Genomic DNA, 18,989 nt, shown 5'->3' on the forward strand with positions numbered 1-18,989 from the left:
CCAACCATCCACAATACAGTGGAACGGCAGCAAAACAAAGCACAGATGGATTGGGTACGGGGAACCTGTATAACCGGACATTGAACCGGAAGCATGACTTCAGTGGGTTTAGGCCGGTAATTGGGAAAATCAGTGGCGAATTGCTTTTAGCCTAATTGTTGTGATAAACTTATTAAATAGGTAAGTATCAACTCTATTTGATAAGTTTTATTTGAACGCACTCTGCGTTAGCGGAGTGCAGCCTAAAGAATGGAACTGAGCGATTTGCACTAACTTAAAAGTTAGTTTAATAAAGGGAAAATTTACAATTAGTTTTGATGTTTCCGAGACAGTTCCAAATATCAAATATACAGTATACGCAAGCAGGGGAACTATTAGAATGGCCTTTACAAGTATATGGGGTGTGTTTGGAGCAATGGTTATTGCTGAAATTGTCATTTACAAAAAGTATCCGCGCTCGATGAGGCTTAACTTTTTCGATCACCGAACTTTGTTTTGGTCACCAAATCGTCAATTTTAGTCCGAATTGGCTCATTTTTTGTGGGCATGCTCCACTTGAGCCATAGATTGGGATAAAACAAAAAAATTGGGCACAGCGAACCGTTTTGGTCAAGTTTTACCGATTTCCAAAAAAGTATCCGCGCTCGATGAGGCTTAACTTTTTCGATCACCGAACATTGTTTTGGTCACCAAATCGTCAATTTTAGTCCGAATTGGCTCATTTTTTGTGGGCATGCTCCACTTGAGCCATAGATTGGGATAAAACAAAAAAATCTGGCACAGCGAACCATTTTGGACAAGTTTTTACCCATTTCCAAAAAAGTATCCGCGCTCGATGAGGCTTAACTTTTTCGATCACCGAGGCTTTTTGAGGCTCTAAAAAGTGTAAATATCGAATAAAAGTATTCTATGAGGTTTGAATACTCAAAAGAAAAAGCCTACAACACCTGGTGTTCCCAAGCGGTCACCCATCCAAGTACTAACCAGGCCCAATGTTGCTTAACTTCGGTGATCGGACGAGAACCGGTGCATTCAACATGGTATGGTCGTAGGCATTTGCGTGAGCGGGAGCGAATTTATATACAACAGTATTGTATTGTAGTCTTATATTCATATATAGGATTACTTTAACTGGCCGCCTTGCGGTTTGCAAAATAGTCACTTAATACATGCAATTTTAGCCACGGTTGTGTTATAATTTATGCAATTCGTAGCCAAACAGTGTATTATGACAAAAGCGCAAACTTTTTGCTTCCAACCATCCACAATACAGTGGAACGGCAGCAAAACAAAGCACAGATGGATTGGGTACGGGGAACCTGTATAACCGGACATTGAACCGGAAGCATGACTTCAGTGGGTTTAGGCCGGTAATTGGGAAAATCAGTGGCGAATTGCTTTTAGCCTAATTGTTGTGATAAACTTATTAAATAGGTAAGTATCAACTCTATTTGATAAGTTTTATTTGAACGCACTCTGCGTTAGCGGAGTGCAGCCTAAAGAATGGAACTGAGCGATTTGCACTAACTTAAAAGTTAGTTTAATAAAGGGAAAATTTACAATTAGTTTTGATGTTTCCGAGACAGTTCCAAATATCAAATATACAGTATACGCAAGCAGGGGAACTATTAGAATGGCCTTTACAAGTATATGGGGTGTGTTTGGAGCAATGGTTATTGCTGAAATTGTCATTTACAAAAAGTATCCGCGCTCGATGAGGCTTAACTTTTTCGATCACCGAACTTTGTTTTGGTCACCAAATCGTCAATTTTAGTCCGAATTGGCTCATTTTTTGTGGGCATGCTCCACTTGAGCCATAAATTGGGATAAAACAAAAAAATTGGGCACAGCGAACCGTTTTGGTCAAGTTTTTACCGATTTCCAAAAAAGTATCCGCGCTCGATGAGGCTTAACTTTTTCGATCACCGAACTTTGTTTTGGTCACCAAATCGTCAATTTTAGTCCGAATTGGCTCATTTTTTGTGGGCATGCTCCACTTGAGCCATAGATTGGGATAAAATAAAAAAATCTGGCACAGCGAACCATTTTGGACAAGTTTTTACCCATTTCCAAAAAAGTATCCGCGCTCGATGAGGCTTAACTTTTTCGATCACCGAGGCTTTTTGAGGCTCTAAAAAGTGTAAATATCGAATAAAAGTATTCTATGAGGTTTGAATACTCAAAAGAAAAAGCCTACAACACCTGGTGTTCCCAAGCGGTCACCCATCCAAGTACTAACCAGGCCCAATGTTGCTTAACTTCGGTGATCGGACGAGAACCGGTGCATTCAACATGGTATGGTCGTAGGCATTTGCGTGAGCGGGAGCGAATTTATATACAACAGTATTGTATTGTAGTCTTATATTCATATATAGGATTACTTTAACTGGCCGCCTTGCGGTTTGCAAAATAGTCACTTAATACATGCAATTTTAGCCACGGTTGTGTTATAATTTATGCAATTCGTAGCCAAACAGTGTATTATGACAAAAGCGCAAACTTTTTGCTTCCAACCATCCACAATACAGTGGAACGGCAGCAAAACAAAGCACAGATGGATTGGGTACGGGGAACCTGTATAACCGGACATTGAACCGGAAGCATGACTTCAGTGGGTTTAGGCCGGTAATTGGGAAAATCAGTGGCGAATTGCTTTTAGCCTAATTGTTGTGATAAACTTATTAAATAGGTAAGTATCAACTCTATTTGATAAGTTTTATTTGAACGCACTCTGCGTTAGCGGAGTGCAGCCTAAAGAATGGAACTGAGCGATTTGCACTAACTTAAAAGTTAGTTTAATAAAGGGAAAATTTACAATTAGTTTTGATGTTTCCGAGACAGTTCCAAATATCAAATATACAGTATACGCAAGCAGGGGAACTATTAGAATGGCCTTTACAAGTATATGGGGTGTGTTTGGAGCAATGGTTATTGCTGAAATTGTCATTTACAAAAAGTATCCGCGCTCGATGAGGCTTAACTTTTTCGATCACCGAACTTTGTTTTGGTCACCAAATCGTCAATTTTAGTCCGAATTGGCTCATTTTTTGTGGGCATGCTCCACTTGAGCCATAGATTGGGATAAAACAAAAAAATTGGGCACAGCGAACCGTTTTGGTCAAGTTTTACCGATTTCCAAAAAAGTATCCGCGCTCGATGAGGCTTAACTTTTTCGATCACCGAACTTTGTTTTGGTCACCAAATCGTCAATTTTAGTCCGAATTGGCTCATTTTTTGTGGGCATGCTCCACTTGAGCCATAGATTGGGATAAAATAAAAAAATCTGGCACAGCGAACCATTTTGGACAAGTTTTTACCCATTTCCAAAAAAGTATCCGCGCTCGATGAGGCTTAACTTTTTCGATCACCGAGGCTTTTTGAGGCTCTAAAAAGTGTAAATATCGAATAAAAGTATTCTATGAGGTTTGAATACTCAAAAGAAAAAGCCTACAACACCTGGTGTTCCCAAGCGGTCACCCATCCAAGTACTAACCAGGCCCAATGTTGCTTAACTTCGGTGATCGGACGAGAACCGGTGCATTCAACATGGTATGGTCGTAGGCATTTGCGTGAGCGGGAGCGAATTTATATACAACAGTATTGTATTGTAGTCTTATATTCATATATAGGATTACTTTAACTGGCCGCCTTGCGGTTTGCAAAATAGTCACTTAATACATGCAATTTTAGCCACGGTTGTGTTATAATTTATGCAATTCGTAGCCAAACAGTGTATTATGACAAAAGCGCAAACTTTTTGCTTCCAACCATCCACAATACAGTGGAACGGCAGCAAAACAAAGCACAGATGGATTGGGTACGGGGAACCTGTATAACCGGACATTGAACCGGAAGCATGACTTCAGTGGGTTTAGGCCGGTAATTGGGAAAATCAGTGGCGAATTGCTTTTAGCCTAATTGTTGTGATAAACTTATTAAATAGGTAAGTATCAACTCTATTTGATAAGTTTTATTTGAATGCACTCTGCGTTAGCGGAGTGCAGCCTAAAGAATGGAACTGAGCGATTTGCACTAAGTTAAAAGTTAGTTTAATAAAGGGAAAATTTACAATTAGTTTTGATGTTTCCGAGACAGTTCCAAATATCAAATATACAGTATACGCAAGCAGGGGAACTATTAGAATGGCCTTTACAAGTATATGGGGTGTGTTTGGAGCAATGGTTATTGCTGAAATTGTCATTTACAAAAAGTATCCGCGCTCGATGAGGCTTAACTTTTTCGATCACCGAACTTTGTTTTGATCACCAAATGGTCAATTTTAGTCCGAATTGGCTCATTTTTTGTGGGCACGCTCCACTTGAGCCATAATTTGGGATAAAATAAAAAAATTGGGCACAGCGAACCGTTTTGGTCAAGTTTTTACCGATTTCCAAAAAAGTATCCGCGCTCGATGAGGCTTAACTTTTTCGATCACCGAACTTTGTTTTGGTCACCAAATCGTCAATTTTAGTCCGAATTGGCTCATTTTTTGTGGGCATGCTCCACTTGAGCCATAGATTGGGATAAAACAAAAAAATTGGGCACAGCGAACCGTTTTGGTCAAGTTTTTACCGATTTCCAAAAAAGTATCCGCGCTCGATGAGGCTTAACTTTTTCGATCACCGAACTTTGTTTTGGTCACCAAATCGTCAATTTTAGTCCGAATTGGCTCATTTTTTGTGGGCATGCTCCACTTGAGCCATAGATTGGGATAAAACAAAAAAATCTGGCACAGCGAACCATTTTGGACAAGTTTTTACCCATTTCCAAAAAAGTATCCGCGCTCGATGAGGCTTAACTTTTTCGATCACCGAGGCTTTTTGAGGCTCTAAAAAGTGTAAATATCGAATAAAAGTATTCTATGAGGTTTGAATACTCAAAAGAAAAAGCCTACAACACCTGGTGTTCCCAAGCGGTCACCCATCCAAGTACTAACCAGGCCCAATGTTGCTTAACTTCGGTGATCGGACGAGAACCGGTGCATTCAACATGGTATGGTCGTAGGCATTTGCGTGAGCGGGAGCGAATTTATATACAACAGTATTGTATTGTAGTCTTATATTCATATATAGGATTACTTTAACTGGCCGCCTTGCGGTTTGCAAAATAGTCACTTAATACATGCAATTTTAGCCACGGTTGTGTTATAATTTATGCAATTCGTAGCCAAACAGTGTATTATGACAAATGCGCAAACTTTTTGCTTCCAACCATCCACAATACAGTGGAACGGCAGCAAAACAAAGCACAGATGGATTGGGTACGGGGAACCTGTATAACCGGACATTGAACCGGAAGCATGACTTCAGTGGGTTTAGGCCGGTAATTGGGAAAATCAGTGGCGAATTGCTTTTAGCCTAATTGTTGTGATAAACTTATTAAATAGGTAAGTATCAACTCTATTTGATAAGTTTTATTTGAATGCACTCTGCGTTAGCGGAGTGCAGCCTAAAGAATGGAACTGAGCGATTTGCACTAACTTAAAAGTTAGTTTAATAAAGGGAAAATTTACAATTAGTTTTGATGTTTCCGAGACAGTTCCAAATATGAAATATACAGTATACGCAAGCAGGGGAACTATTAGAATGGCCTTTACAAGTATATGGGGTGTGTTTGGAGCAATGGTTATTGCTGAAATTGTCATTTACAAAAAGTATCCGCGCTCGATGAGGCTTAACTTTTTCGATCACCGAACTTTGTTTTGATCACCAAATGGTCAATTTTAGTCCGAATTGGCTCATTTTTTGTGGGCACGCTCCACTTGAGCCATAATTTGGGATAAAATAAAAAAATTGGGCACAGCGAACCGTTTTGGTCAAGTTTTTACCGATTTCCAAAAAAGTATCCGCGCTCGATGAGGCTTAACTTTTTCGATCACCGAGGCTTTTTGAGGCTCTAAAAAGTGTAAATATCGAATAAAAGTATTCTATGAGGTTTGAATACTCAAAAGAAAAAGCCTACAACACCTGGTGTTCCCAAGCGGTCACCCATCCAAGTACTAACCAGGCCCAATGTTGCTTAACTTCGGTGATCGGACGAGAACCGGTGCATTCAACATGGTATGGTCGTAGGCATTTGCGTGAGCGGGAGCGAATTTATATACAACAGTATTGTATTGTAGTCTTATATTCATATATAGGATTACTTTAACTGGCCGCCTTGCGGTTTGCAAAATAGTCACTTAATACATGCAATTTTAGCCACGGTTGTGTTATAATTTATGCAATTCGTAGCCAAACAGTGTATTATGACAAAAGCGCAAACTTTTTGCTTCCAACCATCCACAATACAGTGGAACGGCAGCAAAACAAAGCACAGATGGATTGGGTACGGGGAACCTGTATAACCGGACATTGAACCGGAAGCATGACTTCAGTGGGTTTAGGCCGGTAATTGGGAAAATCAGTGGCGAATTGCTTTTAGCCTAATTGTTGTGATAAACTTATTAAATAGGTAAGTATCAACTCTATTTGATAAGTTTTATTTGAATGCACTCTGCGTTAGCGGAGTGCAGCCTAAAGAATGGAACTGAGCGATTTGCACTAACTTAAAAGTTAGTTTAATAAAGGGAAAATTTACAATTAGTTTTGATGTTTCCGAGACAGTTCCAAATATCAAATATACAGTATACGCAAGCAGGGGAACTATTAGAATGGCCTTTACAAGTATATGGGGTGTGTTTGGAGCAATGGTTATTGCTGAAATTGTCATTTACAAAAAGTATCCGCGCTCGATGAGGCTTAACTTTTTCGATCACCGAACTTTGTTTTGATCACCAAATGGTCAATTTTAGTCCGAATTGGCTCATTTTTTGTGGGCACGCTCCACTTGAGCCATAATTTGGGATAAAATAAAAAAATTGGGCACAGCGAACCGTTTTGGTCAAGTTTTTACCGATTTCCAAAAAAGTATCCGCGCTCGATGAGGCTTAACTTTTTCGATCACCGAGGCTTTTTGAGGCTCTAAAAAGTGTAAATATCGAATAAAAGTATTCTATGAGGTTTGAATACTCAAAAGAAAAAGCCTACAACACCTGGTGTTCCCAAGCGGTCACCCATCCAAGTACTAACCAGGCCCAATGTTGCTTAACTTCGGTGATCGGACGAGAACCGGTGCATTCAACATGGTATGGTCGTAGGCATTTGCGTGAGCGGGAGCGAATTTATATACAACAGTATTGTATTGTAGTCTTATATTCATATATAGGATTACTTTAACTGGCCGCCTTGCGGTTTGCAAAATAGTCACTTAATACATGCAATTTTAGCCACGGTTGTGTTATAATTTATGCAATTCGTAGCCAAACAGTGTATTATGACAAAAGCGCAAACTTTTTGCTTCCAACCATCCACAATACAGTGGAACGGCAGCAAAACAAAGCACAGATGGATTGGGTACGGGGAACCTGTATAACCGGACATTGAACCGGAAGCATGACTTCAGTGGGTTTAGGCCGGTAATTGGGAAAATCAGTGGCGAATTGCTTTTAGCCTAATTGTTGTGATAAACTTATTAAATAGGTAAGTATCAACTCTATTTGATAAGTTTTATTTGAATGCACTCTGCGTTAGCGGAGTGCAGCCTAAAGAATGGAACTGAGCGATTTGCACTAACTTAAAAGTTAGTTTAATAAAGGGAAAATTTACAATTAGTTTTGATGTTTCCGAGACAGTTCCAAATATCAAATATACAGTATACGCAAGCAGGGGAACTATTAGAATGGCCTTTACAAGTATATGGGGTGTGTTTGGAGCAATGGTTATTGCTGAAATTGTCATTTACAAAAAGTATCCGCGCTCGATGAGGCTTAACTTTTTCGATCACCGAACTTTGTTTTGATCACCAAATCGTCAATTTTAGTCCGAATTGGCTCATTTTTTGTGGGCACGCTCCACTTGAGCCATAATTTGGGATAAAATAAAAAAATTGGGCACAGCGAACCGTTTTGGTCAAGTTTTTACCGATTTCCAAAAAAGTATCCGCGCTCGATGAGGCTTAACTTTTTCGATCACCGAGGCTTTTTGAGGCTCTAAAAAGTGTAAATATCGAATAAAAGTATTCTATGAGGTTTGAATACTCAAAAGAAAAAGCCTACAACACCTGGTGTTCCCAAGCGGTCACCCATCCAAGTACTAACCAGGCCCAATGTTGCTTAACTTCGGTGATCGGACGAGAACCGGTGCATTCAACATGGTATGGTCGTAGGCATTTGCGTGAGCGGGAGCGAATTTATATACAACAGTATTGTATTGTAGTCTTATATTCATATATAGGATTACTTTAACTGGCCGCCTTGCGGTTTGCAAAATAGTCACTTAATACATGCAATTTTAGCCACGGTTGTGTTATAATTTATGCAATTCGTAGCCAAACAGTGTATTATGACAAAAGCGCAAACTTTTTGCTTCCAACCATCCACAATACAGTGGAACGGCAGCAAAACAAAGCACAGATGGATTGGGTACGGGGAACCTGTATAACCGGACATTGAACCGGAAGCATGACTTCAGTGGGTTTAGGCCGGTAATTGGGAAAATCAGTGGCGAATTGCTTTTAGCCTAATTGTTGTGATAAACTTATTAAATAGGTAAGTATCAACTCTATTTGATAAGTTTTATTTGAATGCACTCTGCGTTAGCGGAGTGCAGCCTAAAGAATGGAACTGAGCGATTTGCACTAACTTAAAAGTTAGTTTAATAAAGGGAAAATTTACAATTAGTTTTGATGTTTCCGAGACAGTTCCAAATATCAAATATACAGTATACGCAAGCAGGGGAACTATTAGAATGGCCTTTACAAGTATATGGGGTGTGTTTGGAGCAATGGTTATTGCTGAAATTGTCATTTACAAAAAGTATCCGCGCTCGATGAGGCTTAACTTTTTCGATCACCGAACTTTGTTTTGATCACCAAATCGTCAATTTTAGTCCGAATTGGCTCATTTTTTGTGGGCACGCTCCACTTGAGCCATAATTTGGGATAAAATAAAAAAATTGGGCACAGCGAACCGTTTTGGTCAAGTTTTTACCGATTTCCAAAAAAGTATCCGCGCTCGATGAGGCTTAACTTTTTCGATCACCGAGGCTTTTTGAGGCTCTAAAAAGTGTAAATATCGAATAAAAGTATTCTATGAGGTTTGAATACTCAAAAGAAAAAGCCTACAACACCTGGTGTTCCCAAGCGGTCACCCATCCAAGTACTAACCAGGCCCAATGTTGCTTAACTTCGGTGATCGGACGAGAACCGGTGCATTCAACATGGTATGGTCGTAGGCATTTGCGTGAGCGGGAGCGAATTTATATACAACAGTATTGTATTGTAGTCTTATATTCATATATAGGATTACTTTAACTGGCCGCCTTGCGGTTTGCAAAATAGTCACTTAATACATGCAATTTTAGCCACGGTTGTGTTATAATTTATGCAATTCGTAGCCAAACAGTGTATTATGACAAAAGCGCAAACTTTTTGCTTCCAACCATCCACAATACAGTGGAACGGCAGCAAAACAAAGCACAGATGGATTGGGTACGGGGAACCTGTATAACCGGACATTGAACCGGAAGCATGACTTCAGTGGGTTTAGGCCGGTAATTGGGAAAATCAGTGGCGAATTGCTTTTAGCCTAATTGTTGTGATAAACTTATTAAATAGGTAAGTATCAACTCTATTTGATAAGTTTTATTTGAATGCACTCTGCGTTAGCGGAGTGCAGCCTAAAGAATGGAACTGAGCGATTTGCACTAACTTAAAAGTTAGTTTAATAAAGGGAAAATTTACAATTAGTTTTGATGTTTCCGAGACAGTTCCAAATATCAAATATACAGTATACGCAAGCAGGGGAACTATTAGAATGGCCTTTACAAGTATATGGGGTGTGTTTGGAGCAATGGTTATTGCTGAAATTGTCATTTACAAAAAGTATCCGCGCTCGATGAGGCTTAACTTTTTCGATCACCGAACTTTGTTTTGATCACCAAATCGTCAATTTTAGTCCGAATTGGCTCATTTTTTGTGGGCACGCTCCACTTGAGCCATAATTTGGGATAAAATAAAAAAATTGGGCACAGCGAACCGTTTTGGTCAAGTTTTTACCGATTTCCAAAAAAGTATCCGCGCTCGATGAGGCTTAACTTTTTCGATCACCGAGGCTTTTTGAGGCTCTAAAAAGTGTAAATATCGAATAAAAGTATTCTATGAGGTTTGAATACTCAAAAGAAAAAGCCTACAACACCTGGTGTTCCCAAGCGGTTACCCATCCAAGTACTAACCAGGCCCAATGTTGCTTAACTTCGGTGATCGGACGAGAACCGGTGCATTCAACATGGTATGGTCGTAGGCATTTGCGTGAGCGGGAGCGAATTTATATACAACAGTATTGTATTGTAGTCTTATATTCATATATAGGATTACTTTAACTGGCCGCCTTGCGGTTTGCAAAATAGTCACTTAATACATGCAATTTTAGCCACGGTTGTGTTATAATTTATGCAATTCGTAGCCAAACAGTGTATTATGACAAAAGCGCAAACTTTTTGCTTCCAACCATCCACAATACAGTGGAACGGCAGCAAAACAAAGCACAGATGGATTGGGTACGGGGAACCTGTATAACCGGACATTGAACCGGAAGCATGACTTCAGTGGGTTTAGGCCGGTAATTGGGAAAATCAGTGGCGAATTGCTTTTAGCCTAATTGTTGTGATAAACTTATTAAATAGGTAAGTATCAACTCTATTTGATAAGTTTTATTTGAATGCACTCTGCGTTAGCGGAGTGCAGCCTAAAGAATGGAACTGAGCGATTTGCACTAACTTAAAAGTTAGTTTAATAAAGGGAAAATTTACAATTAGTTTTGATGTTTCCGAGACAGTTCCAAATATCAAATATACAGTATACGCAAGCAGGGGAACTATTAGAATGGCCTTTACAAGTATATGGGGTGTGTTTGGAGCAATGGTTATTGCTGAAATTGTCATTTACAAAAAGTATCCGCGCTCGATGAGGCTTAACTTTTTCGATCACCGAACTTTGTTTTGATCACCAAATCGTCAATTTTAGTCCGAATTGGCTCATTTTTTGTGGGCACGCTCCACTTGAGCCATAATTTGGGATAAAATAAAAAAATTGGGCACAGCGAACCGTTTTGGTCAAGTTTTTACCGATTTCCAAAAAAGTATCCGCGCTCGATGAGGCTTAACTTTTTCGATCACCGAACTTTGTTTTGGTCACCAAATCGTCAATTTTAGTCCGAATTGGCTCATTTTTTGTGGGCATGCTCCACTTGAGCCATAGATTGGGATAAAACAAAAAAATCTGGCACAGCGAACCATTTTGGACAAGTTTTTACCCATTTCCAAAAAAGTATCCGCGCTCGATGAGGCTTAACTTTTTCGATCACCGAGGCTTTTTGAGGCTCTAAAAAGTGTAAATATCGAATAAAAGTATTCTATGAGGTTTGAATACTCAAAAGAAAAAGCCTACAACACCTGGTGTTCCCAAGCGGTCACCCATCCAAGTACTAACCAGGCCCAATGTTGCTTAACTTCGGTGATCGGACGAGAACCGGTGCATTCAACATGGTATGGTCGTAGGCATTTGCGTGAGCGGGAGCGAATTTATATACAACAGTATTGTATTGTAGTCTTATATTCATATATAGGATTACTTTAACTGGCCGCCTTGCGGTTTGCAAAATAGTCACTTAATACATGCAATTTTAGCCACGGTTGTGTTATAATTTATGCAATTCGTAGCCAAACAGTGTATTATGACAAAAGCGCAAACTTTTTGCTTCCAACCATCCACAATACAGTGGAACGGCAGCAAAACAAAGCACAGATGGATTGGGTACGGGGAACCTGTATAACCGGACATTGAACCGGAAGCATGACTTCAGTGGGTTTAGGCCGGTAATTGGGAAAATCAGTGGCGAATTGCTTTTAGCCTAATTGTTGTGATAAACTTATTAAATAGGTAAGTATCAACTCTATTTGATAAGTTTTATTTGAATGCACTCTGCGTTAGCGGAGTGCAGCCTAAAGAATGGAACTGAGCGATTTGCACTAAGTTAAAAGTTAGTTTAATAAAGGGAAAATTTACAATTAGTATTGATGTTTCCGAGACAGTTCCAAATATCAAATATACAGTATACGCAAGCAGGGGAACTATTAGAATGGCCTTTACAAGTATATGGGGTGTGTTTGGAGCAATGGTTATTGCTGAAATTGTCATTTACAAAAAGTATCCGCGCTCGATGAGGCTTAACTTTTTCGATCACCGAACTTTGTTTTGATCACCAAATCGTCAATTTTAGTCCGAATTGGCTCATTTTTTGTGGGCACGCTCCACTTGAGCCATAATTTGGGATAAAATAAAAAAATTGGGCACAGCGAACCGTTTTGGTCAAGTTTTTACCGATTTCCAAAAAAGTATCCGCGCTCGATGAGGCTTAACTTTTTCGATCACCGAACTTTGTTTTGGTCACCAAATCGTCAATTTTAGTCCGAATTGGCTCATTTTTTGTGGGCATGCTCCACTTGAGCCATAGATTGGGATAAAACAAAAAAATCTGGCACAGCGAACCATTTTGGACAAGTTGTTACCCATTTCCAAAAAAGTATCCGCGCTCGATGAGGCTTAACTTTTTCGATCACCGAGGCTTTTTGAGGCTCTAAAAAGTGTAAATATCGAATAAAAGTATTCTATGAGGTTTGAATACTCAAAAGAAAAAGCCTACAACACCTGGTGTTCCCAAGCGGTCACCCATCCAAGTACTAACCAGGCCCAATGTTGCTTAACTTCGGTGATCGGACGAGAATCGGTGCATTCAACATGGTATGGTCGTAGGCATTTGCGTGAGCGGGAGCGAATTTATATACAACAGTATTGTATTGTAGTCTTATATTCATATATAGGATTACTTTAACTGGCCGCCTTGCGGTTTGCAAAATAGTCACTTAATACATGCAATTTTAGCCACGGTTGTGTTATAATTTATGCAATTCGTAGCCAAACAGTGTATTATGACAAAAGCGCAAACTTTTTGCTTCCAACCATCCACAATACAGTGGAACGGCAGCAAAACAAAGCACAGATGGATTGGGTACGGGGAACCTGTATAACCGGACATTGAACCGGAAGCATGACTTCAGTGGGTTTAGGCCGGTAATTGGGAAAATCAGTGGCGAATTGCTTTTAGCCTAATTGTTGTGATAAACTTATTAAATAGGTAAGTATCAACTCTATTTGATAAGTTTTATTTGAATGCACTCTGCGTTAGCGGAGTGCAGCCTAAAGAATGGAACTGAGCGATTTGCACTAACTTAAAAGTTAGTTTAATAAAGGGAAAATTTACAATTAGTATTGATGTTTCCGAGACAGTTCCAAATATCAAATATACAGTATACGCAAGCAGGGGAACTATTAGAATGGCCTTTACAAGTATATGGGGTGTGTTTGGAGCAATGGTTATTGCTGAAATTGTCATTTACAAAAAGTATCCGCGCTCGATGAGGCTTAACTTTTTCGATCACCGAACTTTGTTTTGATCACCAAATCGTCAATTTTAGTCCGAATTGGCTCATTTTTTGTGGGCACGCTCCACTTGAGCCATAATTTGGGATAAAATAAAAAAATTGGGCACAGCGAACCGTTTTGGTCAAGTTTTTACCGATTTCCAAAAAAGTATCCGCGCTCGATGAGGCTTAACTTTTTCGATCACCGAACTTTGTTTTGGTCACCAAATCGTCAATTTTAGTCCGAATTGGCTCATTTTTTGTGGGCATGCTCCACTTGAGCCATAGATTGGGATAAAACAAAAAAATCTGGCACAGCGAACCATTTTGGACAAGTTTTTACCCATTTCCAAAAAAGTATCCGCGCTCGATGAGGCTTAACTTTTTCGATCACCGAGGCTTTTTGAGGCTCTAAAAAGTGTAAATATCGAATAAAAGTATTCTATGAGGTTTGAATACTCAAAAGAAAAAGCCTACAACACCTGGTGTTCCCAAGCGGTCACCCATCCAAGTACTAACCAGGCCCAATGTTGCTTAACTTCGGTGATCGGACGAGAACCGGTGCATTCAACATGGTATGGTCGTAGGCATTTGCGTGAGCGGGAGCGAATTTATATACAACAGTATTGTATTGTAGTCTTATATTCATATATAGGATTACTTTAACTGGCCGCCTTGCGGTTTGCAAAATAGTCACTTAATACATGCAATTTTAGCCACGGTTGTGTTATAATTTATGCAATTCGTAGCCAAACAGTGTATTATGACAAAAGCGCAAACTTTTTGCTTCCAACCATCCACAATACAGTGGAACGGCAGCAAAACAAAGCACAGATGGATTGGGTACGGGGAACCTGTATAATCGGACATTGAACCGGAAGCATGACTTCAGTGGGTTTAGGCCGGTAATTGGGAAAATCAGTGGCGAATTGCTTTTAGCCTAATTGTTGTGATAAACTTATTAAATAGGTAAGTATCAACTCTATTTGATAAGTTTTATTTGAATGCACTCTGCGTTAGCGGAGTGCAGCCTAAAGAATGGAACTGAGCGATTTGCACTAACTTAAAAGTTAGTTTAATAAAGGGAAAATTTACAATTAGTATTGATGTTTCCGAGACAGTTCCAAATATCAAATATACAGTATACGCAAGCAGGGGAACTATTAGAATGGCCTTTACAAGTATATGGGGTGTGTTTGGAGCAATGGTTATTGCTGAAATTGTCATTTACAAAAAGTATCCGCGCTCGATGAGGCTTAACTTTTTCGATCACCGAACTTTGTTTTGATCACCAAATCGTCAATTTTAGTCCGAATTGGCTCATTTTTTGTGGGCACGCTCCACTTGAGCCATAATTTGGGATAAAATAAAAAAATTGGGCACAGCGAACCGTTTTGGTCAAGTTTTTACCGATTTCCAAAAAAGTATCCGCGCTCGATGAGGCTTAACTTTTTCGATCACCGAACTTTGTTTTGGTCACCAAATCGTCAATTTTAGTCCGAATTGGCTCATTTTTTGTGGGCATGCTCCACTTGAGCCATAGATTGGGATAAAACAAAAAAATCTGGCACAGCGAACCATTTTGGACAAGTTTTTACCCATTTCCAAAAAAGTATCCGCGCTCGATGAGGCTTAACTTTTTCGATCACCGAGGCTTTTTGAGGCTCTAAAAAGTGTAAATATCGAATAAAAGTATTCTATGAGGTTTGAATACTCAAAAGAAAAAGCCTACAACACCTGGTGTTCCCAAGCGGTCACCCATCCAAGTACTAACCAGGCCCAATGTTGCTTAACTTCGGTGATCGGACGAGAACCGGTGCATTCAACATGGTATGGTCGTAGGCATTTGCGTGAGCGGGAGCGAATTTATATACAACAGTATTGTATTGTAGTCTTATATTCATATATAGGATTACTTTAACTGGCCGCCTTGCGGTTTGCAAAATAGTCACTTAATACATGCAATTTTAGCCACGGTTGTGTTATAATTTATGCAATTCGTAGCCAAACAGTGTATTATGACAAAAGCGCAAACTTTTTGCTTCCAACCATCCACAATACAGTGGAACGGCAGCAAAACAAAGCACAGATGGATTGGGTACGGGGAACCTGTATAACCGGACATTGAACCGGAAGCATGACTTCAGTGGGTTTAGGCCGGTAATTGGGAAAATCAGTGGCGAATTGCTTTTAGCCTAATTGTTGTGATAAACTTATTAAATAGGTAAGTATCAACTCTATTTGATAAGTTTTATTTGAATGCACTCTGCGTTAGCGGAGTGCAGCCTAAAGAATGGAACTGAGCGATTTGCACTAACTTAAAAGTTAGTTTAATAAAGGGAAAATTTACAATTAGTATTGATGTTTCCGAGACAGTTCCAAATATCAAATATACAGTATACGCAAGCAGGGGAACTATTAGAATGGCCTTTACAAGTATATGGGGTGTGTTTGGAGCAATGGTTATTGCTGAAATTGTCATTTACAAAAAGTATCCGCGCTCGATGAGGCTTAACTTTTTCGATCACCGAACTTTGTTTTGATCACCAAATCGTCAATTTTAGTCCGAATTGGCTCATTTTTTGTGGGCACGCTCCACTTGAGCCATAATTTGGGATAAAATAAAAAAATTGGGCACAGCGAACCGTTTTGGTCAAGTTTTTACCGATTTCCAAAAAAGTATCCGCGCTCGATGAGGCTTAACTTTTTCGATCACCGAACTTTGTTTTGGTCACCAAATCGTCAATTTTAGTCCGAATTGGCTCATTTTTTGTGGGCATGCTCCACTTGAGCCATAGATTGGGATAAAACAAAAAAATCTGGCACAGCGAACCATTTTGGACAAGTTTTTACCCATTTCCAAAAAAGTATCCGCGCTCGATGAGGCTTAACTTTTTCGATCACCGAGGCTTTTTGAGGCTCTAAAAAGTGTAAATATCGAATAAAAGTATTCTATGAGGTTTGAATACTCAAAAGAAAAAGCCTACAACACCTGGTGTTCCCAAGCGGTCACCCATCCAAGTACTAACCAGGCCCAATGTTGCTTAACTTCGGTGATCGGACGAGAACCGGTGCATTCAACATGGTATGGTCGTAGGCATTTGCGTGAGCGGGAGCGAATTTATATACAACAGTATTGTATTGTAGTCTTATATTCATATATAGGATTACTTTAACTGGCCGCCTTGCGGTTTGCAAAATAGTCACTTAATACATGCAATTTTAGCCACGGTTGTGTTATAATTTATGCAATTCGTAGCCAAACAGTGTATTATGACAAAAGCGCAAACTTTTTGCTTCCAACCATCCACAATACAGTGGAACGGCAGCAAAACAAAGCACAGATGGATTGGGTACGGGGAACCTGTATAACCGGACATTGAACCGGAAGCATGACTTCAGTGGGTTTAGGCCGGTAATTGGGAAAATCAGTGGCGAATTGCTTTTAGCCTAATTGTTGTGATAAACTTATTAAATAGGTAAGTATCAACTCTATTTGATAAGTTTTATTTGAATGCACTCTGCGTTAGCGGAGTGCAGCCTAAAGAATGGAACTGAGCGATTTGCACTAACTTAAAAGTTAGTTTAATAAAGGGAAAATTTACAATTAGTTTTGATGTTTCCGAGACAGTTCCAAATATCAAATATACAGTATACGCAAGCAGGGGAACTATTAGAATGGCCTTTACAAGTATATGGGGTGTGTTTGGAGCAATGGTTATTGCTGAAATTGTCATTTACAAAAAGTATCCGCGCTCGATGAGGCTTAACTTTTTCGATCACCGAACTTTGTTTTGATCACCAAATCGTCAATTTTAGTCCGAATTGGCTCATTTTTTGTGGGCACGCTCCACTTGAGCCATAATTTGGGATAAAATAAAAAAATTGGGCACAGCGAACCGTTTTGGTCAAGTTTTTACCGATTTCCAAAAAAGTATCCGCGCTCGATGAGGCTTAACTTTTTCGATCACCGAGGCTTTTTGAGGCTCTAAAAAGTGTAAATATCGAATAAAAGTATTCTATGAGGTTTGAATACTCAAAAGAAAAAGCCTACAACACCTGGTGTTCCCAAGCGGTCACCCATCCAAGTACTAACCAGGCCCAATGTTGCTTAACTTCGGTGATCGGACGAGAACCGGTGCATTCAACATGGTATGGTCGTAGGCATTTGCGTGAGCGGGAGCGAATTTATATACAACAGTATTGTATTGTAGTCTTATATTCATATATAGGATTACTTTAACTGGCCGCCTTGCGGTTTGCAAAATAGTCACTTAATACATGCAATTTTAGCCACGGTTGTGTTATAATTTATGCAATTCGTAGCCAAACAGTGTATTATGACAAAAGCGCAAACTTTTTGCTTCCAACCATCCACAATACAGTGGAACGGCAGCAAAACAAAGCACAGATGGATTGGGTACGGGGAACCTGTATAACCGGACATTGAACCGGAAGCATGACTTCAGTGGGTTTAGGCCGGTAATTGGGAAAATCAGTGGCGAATTGCTTTTAGCCTAATTGTTGTGATAAACTTATTAAATAGGTAAGTATCAACTCTATTTGATAAGTTTTATTTGAATGCACTCTGCGTTAGCGGAGTGCAGCCTAAAGAATGGAACTGAGCGATTTGCACTAACTTAAAAGTTAGTTTAATAAAGGGAAAATTTACAATTAGTTTTGATGTTTCCGAGACAGTTCCAAATATCAAATATACAGTATACGCAAGCAGGGGAACTATTAGAATGGCCTTTACAAGTATATGGGGTGTGTTTGGAGCAATGGTTATTGCTGAAATTGTCATTTACAAAAAGTATCCGCGCTCGATGAGGCTTAACTTTTTCGATCACCGAACTTTGTTTTGATCACCAAATCGTCAATTTTAGTCCGAATTGGCTCATTTTTTGTGGGCACGCTCCACTTGAGCCATAATTTGGGATAAAATAAAAAAATTGGGCACAGCGAACCGTTTTGGTCAAGTTTTTACCGATTTCCAAAAAAGTATCCGCGCTCGATGAGGCTTAACTTTTTCGATCACCGAGGCTTTTTGAGGCTCTAAAAAGTGTAAATATCGAATAAAAGTATTCTATGAGGTTTGAATACTCAAAAGAAAAAGCCTACAACACCTGGTGTTCCCAAGCGGTCACCCATCCAAGTACTAACCAGGCCCAATGTTGCTTAACTTCGGTGATCGGACGAGAACCGGTGCATTCAACATGGTATGGTCGTAGGCATTTGCGTGAGCGGGAGCGAATTTATATACAACAGTATTGTATTGTAGTCTTATATTCATATATAGGATTACTTTAACTGGCCGCCTTGCGGTTTGCAAAATAGTCACTTAATACATGCAATTTTAGCCACGGTTGTGTTATAATTTATGCAATTCGTAGCCAAACAGTGTATTATGACAAAAGCGCAAACTTTTTGCTTCCAACCATCCACAATACAGTGGAACGGCAGCAAAACAAA

General features: G+C 39.5%; 16 non-coding genes across 16 annotated transcripts; all 16 read right to left on the reverse strand.

Moving 5' to 3' along the window:
• Positions 1–935: 935 nt before the first annotated feature.
• On the reverse strand, positions 936–1,054 carry LOC142346799 (5S ribosomal RNA). The gene has a single exon (XR_012759842.1). It is a non-coding gene; the product is annotated as a 5S ribosomal RNA (ribosomal RNA).
• Positions 1,055–2,190: 1,136 nt separating this feature from the next.
• Positions 2,191–2,309, reverse strand: LOC142346800 (5S ribosomal RNA). Its single transcript, XR_012759843.1, has one exon. It is a non-coding gene; the product is annotated as a 5S ribosomal RNA (ribosomal RNA).
• Positions 2,310–3,444: 1,135 nt separating this feature from the next.
• LOC142346801 (5S ribosomal RNA) lies at positions 3,445–3,563 on the reverse strand. Its single transcript, XR_012759844.1, has one exon. It is a non-coding gene; the product is annotated as a 5S ribosomal RNA (ribosomal RNA).
• A 1,324-nt stretch (positions 3,564–4,887) lies between these two features.
• LOC142346802 (5S ribosomal RNA) lies at positions 4,888–5,006 on the reverse strand. Its single transcript, XR_012759845.1, has one exon. It is a non-coding gene; the product is annotated as a 5S ribosomal RNA (ribosomal RNA).
• Positions 5,007–5,954: 948 nt separating this feature from the next.
• LOC142346803 (5S ribosomal RNA) lies at positions 5,955–6,073 on the reverse strand. The gene has a single exon (XR_012759846.1). It is a non-coding gene; the product is annotated as a 5S ribosomal RNA (ribosomal RNA).
• A 948-nt stretch (positions 6,074–7,021) lies between these two features.
• LOC142346805 (5S ribosomal RNA) lies at positions 7,022–7,140 on the reverse strand. The gene has a single exon (XR_012759847.1). It is a non-coding gene; the product is annotated as a 5S ribosomal RNA (ribosomal RNA).
• A 948-nt stretch (positions 7,141–8,088) lies between these two features.
• Positions 8,089–8,207, reverse strand: LOC142346806 (5S ribosomal RNA). Its single transcript, XR_012759848.1, has one exon. It is a non-coding gene; the product is annotated as a 5S ribosomal RNA (ribosomal RNA).
• A 948-nt stretch (positions 8,208–9,155) lies between these two features.
• Positions 9,156–9,274, reverse strand: LOC142346808 (5S ribosomal RNA). Its single transcript, XR_012759850.1, has one exon. It is a non-coding gene; the product is annotated as a 5S ribosomal RNA (ribosomal RNA).
• Positions 9,275–10,222: 948 nt separating this feature from the next.
• Positions 10,223–10,341, reverse strand: LOC142346945 (5S ribosomal RNA). Its single transcript, XR_012759978.1, has one exon. It is a non-coding gene; the product is annotated as a 5S ribosomal RNA (ribosomal RNA).
• Positions 10,342–11,477: 1,136 nt separating this feature from the next.
• Positions 11,478–11,596, reverse strand: LOC142346809 (5S ribosomal RNA). The gene has a single exon (XR_012759851.1). It is a non-coding gene; the product is annotated as a 5S ribosomal RNA (ribosomal RNA).
• Positions 11,597–12,732: 1,136 nt separating this feature from the next.
• On the reverse strand, positions 12,733–12,851 carry LOC142347132 (5S ribosomal RNA). The gene has a single exon (XR_012760153.1). It is a non-coding gene; the product is annotated as a 5S ribosomal RNA (ribosomal RNA).
• Positions 12,852–13,987: 1,136 nt separating this feature from the next.
• LOC142346810 (5S ribosomal RNA) lies at positions 13,988–14,106 on the reverse strand. Its single transcript, XR_012759852.1, has one exon. It is a non-coding gene; the product is annotated as a 5S ribosomal RNA (ribosomal RNA).
• Positions 14,107–15,242: 1,136 nt separating this feature from the next.
• LOC142346811 (5S ribosomal RNA) lies at positions 15,243–15,361 on the reverse strand. Its single transcript, XR_012759853.1, has one exon. It is a non-coding gene; the product is annotated as a 5S ribosomal RNA (ribosomal RNA).
• Positions 15,362–16,497: 1,136 nt separating this feature from the next.
• On the reverse strand, positions 16,498–16,616 carry LOC142346812 (5S ribosomal RNA). The gene has a single exon (XR_012759854.1). It is a non-coding gene; the product is annotated as a 5S ribosomal RNA (ribosomal RNA).
• Positions 16,617–17,564: 948 nt separating this feature from the next.
• Positions 17,565–17,683, reverse strand: LOC142346813 (5S ribosomal RNA). Its single transcript, XR_012759855.1, has one exon. It is a non-coding gene; the product is annotated as a 5S ribosomal RNA (ribosomal RNA).
• A 948-nt stretch (positions 17,684–18,631) lies between these two features.
• Positions 18,632–18,750, reverse strand: LOC142346814 (5S ribosomal RNA). The gene has a single exon (XR_012759856.1). It is a non-coding gene; the product is annotated as a 5S ribosomal RNA (ribosomal RNA).
• Positions 18,751–18,989: the final 239 nt, after the last annotated feature.

This window comes from Convolutriloba macropyga, chromosome 9 (genome assembly GCF_964194025.1).
Source record: "Convolutriloba macropyga chromosome 9, txConMacr16.3, whole genome shotgun sequence".
Taxonomy (NCBI): Eukaryota; Metazoa; Xenacoelomorpha; order Acoela; family Convolutidae; genus Convolutriloba; species Convolutriloba macropyga.